Here is a 14,112-nt window from a genome sequence, read left to right as displayed (position 1 = left end):
ACACCACTTCACCACTTTAGATTCAGAGATTTTTGTTTTTCCACTACACCCTTACTTTTCCTTAATGTCTAGATCTTCCTTTAGGTAAGGGCCCTAGCACACTCAACTACAGAGGGCTGACTTTGTCTTTGCTATCAGTGTAGGAAATGAACGCAGTGAACTATATATTTGTATGTGTGAGCCTGTCGTGATTAATTTCATGCACCCTCTAGGCTAGGTTAAAGTCCAGTCTGCAGCTATTTAATCAGATGTTGATCAAGATAATGTTGCATTTTGCTGCCATGACTGAAGTCCATAATCAGTTCACCTCAAATGAGGGAGGTGATCATAGTTGATGGCCATGATTTCGTCAGGTGAGATGTCTTAAGAGCAGAATCAAAGATACTTTTACAATGACATCACACTTGTAGGAAACAGTTTCTGTTTGAGCACTGGGTCTCTAACCTGCCAGTTCTTTAGTCCACCCTTTCTGAAAACTGGCAGACAAGCCTATCCAGCAACTTGCAGATACTCAGGACAACCCCTTTCAAGAGATCTGTTACTGTCTATATCTTAGTAGGTTGATGTCTCTAGGCAAATGCTGGTCAATACTGATACAAGAACTGATGGCTGAAAGTAGTTTTGTATTTTGTGTCCCTATGAACAACTTTTGCTTTTTGTGTCCCGTGAGCTTCAGTTGTGGCCTTATGGTTTGGGCACTGTTCAATTCTCTGCACCAATAATATATTTTATTTCTTAAATATACCACTGAGGCTTATCATTATGGTGGGTTTGGTTTCAATGTTCTCCCTTGGAATACTGAAAATGTGGCAATTTGAGTCTTTTTTTTTTTAATTTTTGAAACAGCGTTTCTCTGTAGTTTTTGGTGCCTGACCTGGAACTAGCTCTTGTAGACCAGGTTGGCCTCGAACTCACAGAGATCTGCCTGCCTCTGCCTCCAAAGTGCTGGGATTAAAGGCTGCACCACCAGGCAGCAATTTGAGTCTTAATATTAGGCATCAGCTCTTGTAGGCTGAAGACATTGGCTGACAACTTACACATCAAAGGACTCCATAGTCACTCAGATTGAAGGGGATGATTGAATCCACTATTGGACAAACTGCAGAGGATACAGGCTAAGCCTTGCTTCTAGGGAACTACTACCATCTAGTAGTTAAATAGTCCTGTTCAAAACCCTTTCTCACCCTTCAGATGGATGAATATCTTAGTGTTTGGAACTAGTTTTGCTTTAAAATTCATTGTCCCCCTCCCTTGGTTTCTTCTTTCCTTTTTCTTTTCTTTTTGTTTTTTCCTGAGGATACAAGGTCTCACTGTGCAGCCCAGTAAAGGGGTTAAATCAGCTCCCTTTAGAGGGCGGGGTTTGCCTCAGGCAAATCCCTGCCAATAAAGAGTGCGCGGAGAGGCGGCTCGGCCCTTTTGTTCCTCGCTACCTGTGCTACGCTGGAACTTTGGTTCAGTAAGTTTAACAATAAACTGGTAAATATTCTTTGATATCTGCATTGCCTTTATTCTGTGCCGGTACATCTGGCGCCTCCCCCGTGGGGCTTTGCCGAGAACCGGCCCCGAATTGGAGTCTCTTGCACCCCGAGCCGCTGCAGCGGTCTCTCTGGGCGCACGCTGAAACGGCTGAGATTCTGAGCGGCCAGATTTCCTGTGCGCAACCGCCTGCCAGCGCGCGCGCTGCCTGTGTCTGCTCCCCCTCCCACCCCCACCGCCGCCAGCGCTCAGGTCACGTGACAGCGGCCTGAGAGCCCAGGCAAAAAATACTTATCAGCTTGGTGTCTGTTTCAATTTTGTTTTTGAGTCCTTTTATTTCAGATTTAGGACACGTGGATTCAACTGGGCTCTTTCGCCACCACTGGCAGGAACCAGTTATTACAGGTAAGAGAACTTTTTCTTTTCTAAATAATGTCTGACAACGTGACCTCAGCCTATTTCAATAGTTCTTTTGAATGCACCATTTGGGAGATCTTACAAGAGGTGTCTACCACACCACATATATGGATATTCCTGGGATTCTTAATTTTCCTTAGCACTATTTGGTTTGATAATAGGAAAATGATCAAATCTCTTAAGGCAGAGGTTGAACGTTTAAAAACTATTGAGAATGACAACAATCTTCTCAAGAATCAGTTTGAAGTTCTCCAGGAAGAAAACAAATCTTTGTTTAACATGACTCGGTTAACTGAGCAAAATCTAAAAAAAGTACAGGTTGATGTTAAGGAGAAATTCATTACTATGGAAGAAGGAACAGCTGAATTGGATCGTAAGTTTCAGCAGTCCCTTTCTGATGTTAAGGAGAAATTCATTACTATGGAAGAAGGAACAGCTGAATTAGATCGTAAGTTTCAGCAGTCCCTTTCTGTAGGAACTGAAACGTTAACTGAGAGAATCAAAACTGCTGAATGTGACAATCAAATTTTGTCTAAAGCGTATGACAGATTGGCGGAAAGATTGTCAATACAAGAAGGCACGGTTTATGCCATAAAAATTATGTCCAAAGATGACAAGTTATCTCTACTGGACAAATTTCATACTCTAGAATCCTCAATGAAGGCTTTAGAACATAATTCTGGGCAGGAGATTCAGACATTACAAAAAGCAATGGTGAATAGAATTGAAAAGATTGAGGAATTTCTAAATTCTGAAGAAGAAGAGCAAAGGGTAGAAAGGCAAATTTTAACTACATCTGTGGATAAATCCCTCCGGGACAATTTTCACAAAGCTCTACCTACAGCTCTACATGCCTTTCCTGTAATAACAACAGAAAAGGTGGTTGGTTCCAGAAACCCTAGGGTCATCAAGGAAGATACATGGGAGCCTGTCCGTATGAATGATCTCAAAGAAATTAAACAGGCCATCATGTCTTTTGGGATGCACTCCCCTTTTGTTAAAGAGATGCTAAAATCTTGGGCCACAACAAGCAAAGCAACCCCCTTGGACTGGCTCCAGCTGAGCTCCGTGGTCCTTGAGAGTGGACCGCACTTAAAATGGAAATGCTTATTCAGGCAAGAGGCTAGACTTTTAGAACAGCAGGAAAAGGCGAAGGGAATTGACGTTTCCCTAGATAAAATTCTAGGTGAAGGGCTCTTTTCAGACCCTCAGGAACAAGCTAATTTGGATGAAAACATACTTTCTATGTGTACTACAGCAGCCTTAAGGGCTTGGGACAGAGTACAAGACCCAGGACAGAGAATGGAATCATTTGTCACAGTTAAACAGGGTCAGAGAGAACCCTTCAGTGACTTTTTACAAAGATTAACTAAAGCTGTACAAATGGGGATACCTGACCCAGAAGCAAGACGTATAATAATTGAGTCTTTGGCCTATGAAAATGCTAATGTGGAATGCAAAAGGATCTTGAGGCCTTTAATGTTCAGATCAGCGTCCTTGGAAGAATGGGTCTTGCATACACTAGATGTTGACACATTTGACTATGGCACTGAAGCATGGGTAGAAGAAGCAATTTCCAATGGTAAAAGGAGACACCAGAATACCAAATGTTTTAATTGTGGCAAAATGGGTCATATGAAAAGGAATTGTAAACAACGGGTTTTCAGAAATAATAATAATGCGTCTTCTAGAAATAACAGGAATAGAAGGAATCAGCCTTCAGGTTTATGTAGAAGATGTGGGAAGGGCAGACATTGGACGAATGAATGCAGGTCTACAAGAGATAGACAAGGCAACCTGATACAGACGGGAAACGTGAGAGGGGGGGCCTCTCAGGCCCCCATGGCAAACATGGTTCAGACATTCCCAGTTTCTGCAGAGAACATGCCTCGTCAGGACAATTAGAAAGCCACATGCCTACTGTTACAAGCAATAGTAATCAGAAAGATGAGTTACGTGTGTTTTGGCAAACTTCTATAAATGATCAAAGACCTAAGCTGAGAGTATGTGTAAATGGCATTTTTATTACTGGCCTACTGGACACAGGTGCTGATGTAAGTATCATTACCCCAGAATCTTGGCATCCATATTGGCCTCTTCAGAATGTAAATGTTCAGCTCCTGGGAATTGGAACCCTATCTCGAGTAAGGCAGAGCACGAGATGGGTTGAATGTATAGGGCCTGAGGGACAAATAGGAAAATTAAGGCCTTATGTAGCCAATATTGCAATAAATTTATGGGGTCGTGACCTATTACAACAATGGAATACTCAAATTAACATTCCTGCTACTTCTAGAGCCCATATTTCTGAAAGGAATATTAAAAGTTATTACAAAAGGAAAAAACCGGCCATTAGGGCTGTGCAGGAACAAGCAATTGATGTCCCTTCAGAAATACCAACAGCCTTGCCTCTAAAATGGTTGACTGAGAAACCAATATGGACAAAGCAATGGCCTTTAGCTGAGGAAAAGCTACAGGCTTTAGAACAGCTGGTACAAGAGCAACTAGATGCTGGACATATAGAAGAATCTACCAGCCCTTGGAATTCTCCTGTATTTGTGGTTAAGAAAAAATCAGGTAAATGGAGAATGGTGACAGATCTCAGGGCCATCAACAAGGTTATTCAACCTATGGGCCCTCTGCAATCTGGAATTCCGTTGCCCTCTTTATTACCAAAAGGATGGCCTCTCATAGTTATTGATTTGAAGGATTGTTTTTTCACTATACCTTTGCAAAAAGAAGATAGAGAAAAATTTGCCTTCACAGTGCCTACTTATAACAATTCTCAACCTTCGAGGAGGTACCACTGGACCGTCCTCCCCCAGGGTATGTTAAATAGCCCCTCCCTGTGCCAATATTTTGTGAACCAACCATTGCAAATAATACGCAAGAAATTTCCCAAATCTATTGTATACCATTACATGGACGACATATTGTTATCTGATTCAAACATAGATACCTTGAACAGGCTGTTTGAAGAAATACAGATACTGTTACCTAAATGGGGATTGCAAATTGCTCCTGAAAAGATTCAGAAGGGAGATTCTGTTAATTATTTAGGTTATAGAATAGGTTTGCAAAAAATTAAGACACAGAAGGCACAAATTCGGAGGGATCGCTTACGGACTCTTAATGACTTTCAAAGACTGTTAGGAGACATTTCCAGTTTACGACCAACTATTGGGATAACACCTGATCTAATAATTCATTTTAACAAGACCTTGGATGGTGATAAAGATTTAAACAGTCCCAGAGAATTAACAGCTGAAGCAGAAAAGGAACTGACAATGATTGAGGAGAAATTACAACAGGCACATGTGGACAGAGTGAATCCAGAGCTCGATTGTATTCTCGTCATATTACCATCGAAAATTTCTCCTACAGGAATTTTAATGCAGAGAGATGATATTATCTTGGAATGGATCTTTTTACCACATAAACCAAGTAAGAAACTGAAAACTTATGTGGAAAAAGTCTCTGAGTTAATTATAAAAGGCAAGCTGAGACTTCGTCAACTAGCAGGCATAGACCCAGCAGAAATTATAGTGCCTTTCACTGCTGATGAACTAAAGAAATTATGGGAAGATAATGAACCATGGCAAAGAGCTTGTGCTAATTTTTTGGGAGACATTAATAACAACTATCCAAAAAGCAAGCGGCTCAACTTCATAAAGAGAACTTCTTGGATCCTTCCTCGAATAGTCCGTGATGCTCCAATAACTGGAGCCCGTACATTCTATACTGATGCCAATAAATCAGGGAAGGCAGGTTACAAATCAGAAGACTTGGGTAAGGTGGAACAAAGTCCTTATGATTCTGTCCAGAAGGCAGAATTATATGCCATTCTTATGGTACTAAGAGATTTTAAAGAACCTATTAATATAGTTACTGATTCACAATATGCAGAAAGAGTTATTTTACATATTGAAACTGCTGAATTTATACCTGATGATACAGAACTAACCTCATTGTTTATCCAGGTTCAAGATTTGATCAGGAACAGGCTTTGCCCTATGTACATAACACACATCCGATCCCATACGGGTCTGCCAGGTCCTCTAGCACAAGGTAATGCAGAAATTGATCAATTATTGATTGGTAGTGTGCTTCAAGCCTCTGAATTTCATAAAAAACATCATGTTAATAGCAAAGGTTTGAAGAAAGAGTTTTCTATTACATGGCAACAGGCTAAGGAGATTGTGAAGAAATGCCCTACCTGCTCTTTCTATAACCAAACGCCACTGCCAGCAGGAGTTAATCCAAAGGGCACTCATAGAAATGAAATCTGGCAGATGGATGTGTTCCACTTTCCAGAATTTGGCAAATTGAAGTATGTTCATCACACCATCGACACTTATTCAGGCTTTCAATGGGCAACTGCTTTAAGTTCAGAAAAAGCTGATTCAGTAATCACTCATTTATTAGAAGTCATGGCTATCATGGGTATACCTACACAAATAAAGACAGATAATGGTCCTGCTTATGTCTCTAGGAAGATGAAACGGTTTTTTGATCATTACAATATCAAGCATGTTACAGGTATACCATACAATCCTACAGGTCAAGCAGTCATAGAAAGATCAAATCGAACTATAAAGGATATGTTGAACAAACAGAAAGGGGTGGAAAACACCCCTAGAAATAGGTTACATAATGCTTTGTTAACCTTGAATTTTCTCAACGCTAACGAGAAGGGAACGACGGCTGCAGAAAGACATTGGATAATGGAAAAGTCTGCTGAACTAAATCAACCAGTTTATTTCAAGGATGTACTAACCTCACAATGGAAGCCAGGAGATATGCTGCGTTGGGGAAGGGGTTTTGCTCTTATCTCCACAGGTGAGGAAAAATTATGGATACCGTCAAAATTAATAAAGGTTCGGTTTGAGGAAGAGAAGTCACTTGGAAAAGATAAATAACAATTCATTCACAAGGATGACCGACATACAGATGGTAAGGATTACTAATAGGATGGGGGCAGGGTTCTTTTCTTATCTCCGCAGGAAAATATTCATCTCCAAAGAATTTGAGGGACCCTGAATATTTAATTACTGATGGATGGAAAATAGATACGACCCATTAAACATCAACAATAAAATTCTATACGTATAGTAAGTATTGGTTTTATATATATTTATGTATATTTATATGTTTTATTGAACACTTCTTTATAAATGTGTAGAACTGGTTTTGGAGTTGGACTATGGCTCAGTCCTTCTTCAATTCCAAGCCTGTTGATAAGAGATATTTCAAAGTTTCTGTCTCAGGTCAGGAGCCATGAAATGGGACAGAATAAGAATAATTTTATACTTGATAAACTTTCTTTGCCTTCCCTCACATCTGTGTCTTTCTTTATATGTCAGTATAAGTCCTTGTTGTTAATGTTTAAATTTCCCATAACAAGCAACATATTTTCCTACAGTAATTTTTGAAGTTTCCAGGATGAAGATGGGGCCCCACAACATCAACTCAATCTGGTTTTTATGACGTCATGAATTTTTTTTTTTAAGCACTAATTTTGGATCTGTTTTTTGGTACCAATTGCAAGAGACAATTTCATATGATGCACATTTTTGACAACACTCTGGCCGGACCTTCTCGAAACACACAGAGACTAGTTATAGTCTTCTTAAGTCAAAGGTTAATTTGGGAATTTTACCATCGTTTGCTTTCACAGGGGCCCCTAAGAAGAACGTCGCCCCCATGTCAGCTAGAAGCAATCTAAGAGGACGACGTCCCCTCTCCCAACAGAGTTTGCCCACAGGGTTAGGGACATCTTTTATTGGTTGGTTTAGGGGTGAGGGGATGGGGAGATATTGTATGGAATTAGGGATATATATATAAAAAAAAAAAGAGGGGGATTAACTGGGTTGATGGGATGATTGGTATTTGTGACTTACTGTTTTTAGAAAATTATGTTGGTACTGTTTCTTGTATATTGATATATTGAATATTGAATGTGAGTGTTCCTACCTCTATTTTGGTATAAGAGTATGCTTATATTGTATGGATACATCTATCATATCACAATGTACATTTCTACCTCTGGTCCTATTTATGTAATAACATTGTTTACATTTGATAAGTAATGACATTGTTTACAAGTGAAGATCATTGTCTTCATACATTGCACAATTGTTTATTCCCTTAGTTTTCAAATTAGATAGGTATTGAGAATTACATGTTTGTCATATTATTTTTAGGTTAATCAGGTTTTTTAGATACATAGAGATTATTTTCAGTATAGATAGTATAATCTTCAGCCTCTTTGAAGAGCTGTAGAAAATGGCCTTTAATCTAACCTAAAATTATGTGCCATTGAGACACAATTTACTCCTGGAAACACCACTCTACTCCCGAGAGAACGTTGAGCACCAAAGACACTCCACTGGGAGCTTGTCTTCCTGGCAGAACTGGCCTTTGGGTTAAGAAAAACCCATACCTCAACTACTGACTAAGATATAAACAGGATTGTCTTATCTTGCCAAGACAGGGTAGGATAATCCTAAGAAAGTTCCTTGCATTTGAGAATGGTATGTCAGTTATGTTAGGCCTTAGCCAAAGTTGGTTGACTCAACATTGCAAACGAGATTTTGGGTGATTGCCCAGGCAGTCAGTTGTCTCTGTCATTTGTTGCACATTTTGGATATCTCTTTTTTGTTAAGTAATATTTACTCCCTTCTCAGATCTTTGATGGAGTTGAAGATTATTTAATTGTAGTTACTCTTTAGCAAAACTTTTGCTCTCAATATTGTTTGTTATATTTATCATTTGTTATTATTGTTATAGTTATATTTGGTTTAGTTGTGTCTTATTTAGACAAAAGGGGGAGATAAAGGGGTTAAATCAGCTCCCTTTAGAGGGCGGGGTTTGCCTCAGGCAAATCCCTGCCAATAAAGAGTGCGCGGAGAGGCGGCTCGGCCCTTTTGTTCCTCGCTACCTGTGCTACGCTGGAACTTTGGTTCAGTAAGTTTAACAATAAACTGGTAAATATTCTTTGATATCTGCATTGCCTTTATTCTGTGCCGGTACAGCCCAGGTAGGTCTGGAACTAATGTTATAGTCCTCAGTATTGGGATCATAAGCAAGAGGCATCACGCCTGGCTAGAACTGGATTTCTAATACTTGTATTGCAGACCGTGATGTCATGCTGCTTTGAAAGTTCAGTAGTCTAATTCCTATTTTAACTAGTTCCAAGGAGAATTGTTCTTTCTGAAACCTCTCTGGGTTTACTCTACGAGGTGACATATCATATTTACTAAGAAAACAAGCATGTATTTTCTGTTTTTATGTCTTGCTTTCTGTAGTAATAGGAGCGGCGGCGGGGCTACATCCCCAAAACCCCAGCCGCCTGCCCGGCTAGCTTATGCCCCGAAATAATTACACAGACACTGTATTCTTTTAAACACTGCTTTGGCCCATTCCTATCTAGCCCCTTCTAGGCTAATTCTCACATATTAATTTAGCCCATTTCTAATCATCTGTGTAGCGCCCCTAGGTGCGCTTACCGGGAAGATTCTAGCCTAAGTCCATCCTGGGTTGGAGCTTCATAGCGTGCGTCTTCCCTGGAGCAGGTAGCATGGCGTCTCTCCTGCGTCTGCTCCCGAGAGGAGAGCTGTGGAGTCTGACCTCACTTCCTCTTCCTCCCGGCATTCTGTTCTGTTTACTCCACCCACCTAAGGGTGGGCCTATCCAATGGGCCTAGCAGTTTCTTTATTGCTTAGCCAATGAAATCAACAGATTGATATATGACACTCCCACATCAGCTTTCTGTATGTATTCCTTTCTAATCTTAGTTAGCTATGTTTAGATTATTCAGCATGGAATTAAAAATTCTGCTGAATTGTTTTCTAATGACTTTTAAAATGAATGATTTCAATTTATTTGTATGGTTGTTTTGACTGCATGTATGGTGTGTGTGCCTGGTGCCTGCAGAGATCAGAAAAGAGGGTTAGATACTTGGGGACTGATGTTCCAGATGGGTATGAGCCACCTTATAGGTGCTGAGAATTGAACTCAGGTCTCTGGTAGAGTAACCAGTGTTGTTAACAACTGTCTCTGCAGCCTCTGCTGATTTATTCTTATAAAAATGAGAACAGTATAAACTTGTGAAAGAGTAAATAAAGGAGAGAATGTTTGTTTTTCCAGTAATTGTTCATACCTCAGGCTTTTCTTTATAAAGTCTCAGAAAGAAATTATGGTTAATATGCTTTAATGAGCATACCTACCATACTGTCTGCAAGCACTGAATTCGCCACAATAATTTCACGAACATCTCCAGCCTTTAACTTCTATCTAGCAACCGTCAGTATTGCAATGCCAGATCAGCCAGTAACACATGTGTGCCCCTGTGGAATGCTGTCTGTTCTAAAAGCTTGTACTGTTTCTCAATGCCCAGTCCTTTCCTCCATCTGCTTGCTGACCCATGGGGCTGTTTTAACATCCGCCTCGTGGAGGCCTCCCACCTGCCTGGCCAGCAGAAAGTAACACGATGACAGCAGTTGCTAAGGGACTGAAGAGGAAACCTCGGATGCCCTGTCTTTTCTTTTTGGACAGCTAAAATTAAGATAGGAAAAGTCATGCCCTGGAATTTTCAATCAGTGTGCATCAGCTTAGAGAGTGGATAAATAAATGGGCAATCTATTTCAGGGAAGTTTCCCTTCTGGAAGAAGGGGCAATTTGTTTTAGGGTCATATGCTGGGCAACTATCTGCATAAGAAACCCCACGAAGAGATTCGCCAGAGGACCTTGTGATGCTTTGCTCAGGAAGGTTAGTTTGCAATGAATGCGAGCCTGTCAACGCACTCATCAGGATTGTGTTCACCCCAGTAGTCACGACAGTGTGTTTGGGGTGGTAATTGCTTCCTTTGAGAATATTCAAGCTTATGTACAGTTTAATTTTCATCTGGATTTCTTCCACATTTCCCAACATGACATTTAACAGTGAAATTTCTTCAAATGATCATCTAGATACTGAAGAGAACAAAATGTTTGTTTATCAAATTATCCCTCAAAGCAAAAAAAAAGTTTAAAGTGGCAGCAGAGTGCAGCAGCTTTGGTTTGTTCCCCGAGACACCCGGATGACTTCATATTTCACATTAAATGGAAATAATTAATCATTGAGAAAAAGAGGATCATCTTTTGATAATCAAATTGGACTTAGTAAGGCTAATTAATGAATATATAGAATCTTACAAATCTCATCTGTGGAATACCCCTAAAAACTTAAATGCATGATCTTTGAAAACATTCAAATAAATGCTACATAAGTTAACTGATGACTGTGGGCCTTGTGAAATAACATTAAAGCCACTGCATATTTTCCTAAAGATTCTTATCCTTAGAATTTCTTTGTTTTAAGTTTTACAAACAAAAACTGACAGTAAAGGTCTTATGCCTGGTAAAAAAAAAAAAAATTTATATTGATCTCTGTGAGCTGAAGAAGCCGACCCTCACGTAGCTCAGAGATGTCACGGGAGAAGGCTTTTGTAGGATCCAGCTGTGTACTAATGACATCTGCTGTGGTTCCTTTGGCTCCTCGGCTCCCTTCATTCACATAACTGTGTCTGGTGGCTTCCACATCTCCTCAGATAACTCAGATCTGTCTGACGTAGTATCTATGAAAGCACCATTCTATCTAAAAGAAAATGCTTACTGAGTTTGCTCAGAGTATCAGCTAATGTCAGATGTTTCTGTCTGCCAAAACAAAAGCAGGCCTAAGGAAAAAGAAGATAACCCATCCGTATCTGTGCTTCCAAAAACTGCAAAAACATTTGTTCACTGATGACTCAAAGATCATCCCGAAAACAGGGAATTGGTCTAAGTCAATCAAGGACACCTCATTATTTTGGAGAATTCAAACTGTGAGGCAGCTGACTACTCAGCTCAATAATAGCAATCTCTTTCATCACAGCAAGATCAATATTGAAATATTTACTGTGGATGCTTCCAGAATGATTTGAAGCCAACTCTTTGGAAAGCCCTGATAATCTTTGGGTAATCTGAGCTATCCTTATATGAGATATCAATTGCTGCACAGAACAATGCCTCTGATACAGATCTATGGGTCATAAATAATAAAATGCTATTAAAGTGGATTTGTAGCCCCAGTATAAAATAACCTCTGACTAAAGCTATAGCATGGCAGTTCTCAGTGGGAAGGAGGAGGAGAAATGTGAGGTTTTAGAATAACACCAGTAAGGATTAGAGCATAGTAATAGTTCCATTGCATGAAAGTTGAAGTACCTATGAAAGTGTTAATGGTATTATTTTTGAAAAGTAACCTGAAAGTTTTTTTCTACCTTTTCTTTTTTTTTTGTTTTTTTGTATTTCTATTATTATGTAATGCTGGAACATTTGCTCTGTCTTTTGTTAACTAACAATGTTGTGATTCTTCCCTTCATAGTAAAAGAGGGTTTCATTCCTTCCAAGGAAGAAATTGCTGTATTTTTTTATATTTTTTAAATTTCATTTTGTGAATGCACAATAATTAAATGTCTAGAAAGATACATTGCTGAAAACAAGTGATGGGCCAGTTATGGCTGCAACGCTGCATCAATTATTGATGTATATCTTCAGAATTCATGCTTAATAGTCTGTTAGGAGCATGATTTGAATGAAAAGACAAAAACAGTCCCTCACAGAAATTGTCTAGCAGCATTTCACAGACAATTGCACAAATTACCCCAAAGCAGCCATGACATGAGCTTCATTCCATTTTGTAATATGACACAGGAGATAGGGCCCACTGCTTGCAGGACCATATCTCAATTATTATAAATAGAAAACTTTAACAAATGCATTCAATTACAGCCTAGTTTTAATCAATTGCAACCTCGCTTAGGCAATGTCACATCTTAAAGAGGCAAAAACCTTCCTTTAAATAATTATAGGACTTGAAAGAAGTGGTCATAGGAGTAAGGTATAATTCTAAAAGGTTGAGATCCTAATGCAAAAATACTCAATGGCATACTGCCATGTTCTGCACATTACTGTCAAGAAAAAATTTGCTTAGGTTATGTGTATAATTACCTCTGGATCATTTAGGAAAGTCTTACTTGGCTATAAATACAGATCAGTGCTAGAGCATTGACAACCTAGTGCAAAGAGCTAGGTTAAATCTTATAAAAAGAGGAATAAAGATCTTACCAATATGTTTACAAACTTTAAAATTTAAACACTGAAGCAGGTCAGTGGTGGGGCACATCTTTAATCCCAGTACTCAGGAGACAGAGGGAGGCAGATCGTAGTTAAGTTCGAGGCCAGCCTGCTCTACATGAGCTAGTTCCTGGACAGCCAGGGCGACCCAGAGAAACCCTGTCTCAAAAAAACATATATATATATATATATATATATATATATATATATATATATATATATATATATATAAAATAAAATGAGGTGGACAAATTATTGAAAAGAAATCCTTTGTAGGTTTTGTGATCGAGATCAAAAGGATGCATGTAGTAAATCAGAAAATCAGAAAGATAGAGTATATCATGGAATTTCAAGTAATTAATTAAGGCTTTGAAATAATTAACAGTTTTGAAGATAGTATGTTCATTTCAACTTAATTTCTTATACTTAAAATATAAACTCATTACAAATACCTTGTAGGATTTTAAAGACCCATAGTTTACATTATTAAATGCATTAGCTCAACTAATAATTTCAGAATATAGAAGCATCTTGCTAAAATCAAAGACGCATTCTCCAAATATGCACAAACTCATGTCTAACAATGCAAGCTGTGACCCAATCCTTTTAGGTGCTTTCACTGAATTCCTTCTTGAGATCAGATTGAATTACAATGTACATGTCACATAATAGTTACATAATGCTGAACAAGTTGTATATATAATGACATATGTATCTCCATCTCTCTTGTGCTAAGATCAATTTCTACACTCTTAAACAGTTCAGAATACCTTGTCTAGGGAAGAGTGTCATTCACGATGGGCATATTTTCTCACCACTATTAATATAGTCAAGAAAATCCCCACAGACATGCCCACAGGCCAACTTAGTCTAAACAATCTCTCATTGAGATGCTCTTCATAGGTGATTCTAAATTGTGCTGAGTTATATAAATGATAGGGATGATTGCCCTGTTGTGGGTAGTGAAGCAAGTGAATGCCTAAATTCCAGCCATTCTTATATCCATTCCCATTCTTATTCCTATTTGGAAACCGGTCATCCTAAAGCTTTGTCTCAGCAAGG

The sequence above is a fragment of the Microtus pennsylvanicus genome, chromosome 1 (assembly GCF_037038515.1).
Source record: "Microtus pennsylvanicus isolate mMicPen1 chromosome 1, mMicPen1.hap1, whole genome shotgun sequence".
Classification (NCBI taxonomy): domain Eukaryota; kingdom Metazoa; phylum Chordata; class Mammalia; order Rodentia; family Cricetidae; genus Microtus; species Microtus pennsylvanicus.
The sequence above is the reverse complement of the archived record's forward strand: the minus strand, read 5'-3'. Positions refer to the sequence as shown.